A 475-nucleotide genomic window follows, 5' to 3' on the forward strand; every position below is an offset into this window, starting at 1 on the left:
AATGTAAGTTTTTAAAATATGCCAAAAGTGACTTTCATTCTTGTAGTTATTTATTATATTGTGCTCGAATATTTGTGATACAAATTGACTCGACTCGATTGCACACCGTGACTCGAGTCGGCACAATTTCCTAACGACTCGACTTGACCCAAGTCACAAAACTGAGTGACCCGATAACCTTCCAAACTTTGCAAAACATTTTCTGCCCGTTTGCCCAATTTTCACATTCTCAACTATGCTCCTTCCAGCGTCCATATTTTGCCTTTAAAAAAGTTGAGCCGATTTTAGCTTCCAAGCTGCACCTCGACTACACTGCGTACTGGCCGTTTTCAATGTGCAATGTCCGTCTATTGTGCGTGTTAGATCAAAAGAGCTCTCTTTTGATATGAACTTCTCAAGGTTAACTTTTAAAAGTAATAAAAGTCATTAAATCACTCAGAATCACTATAACAAAAAGATGTGTCCTGACAAATGG

The sequence above is a fragment of the Acanthaster planci genome, linkage group LG15, assembly GCF_054643075.1.
Source record: "Acanthaster planci isolate LZ-2023a linkage group LG15, COTS_SCS, whole genome shotgun sequence".
In the NCBI taxonomy this organism is placed as follows: domain Eukaryota; kingdom Metazoa; phylum Echinodermata; class Asteroidea; order Valvatida; family Acanthasteridae; genus Acanthaster; species Acanthaster planci.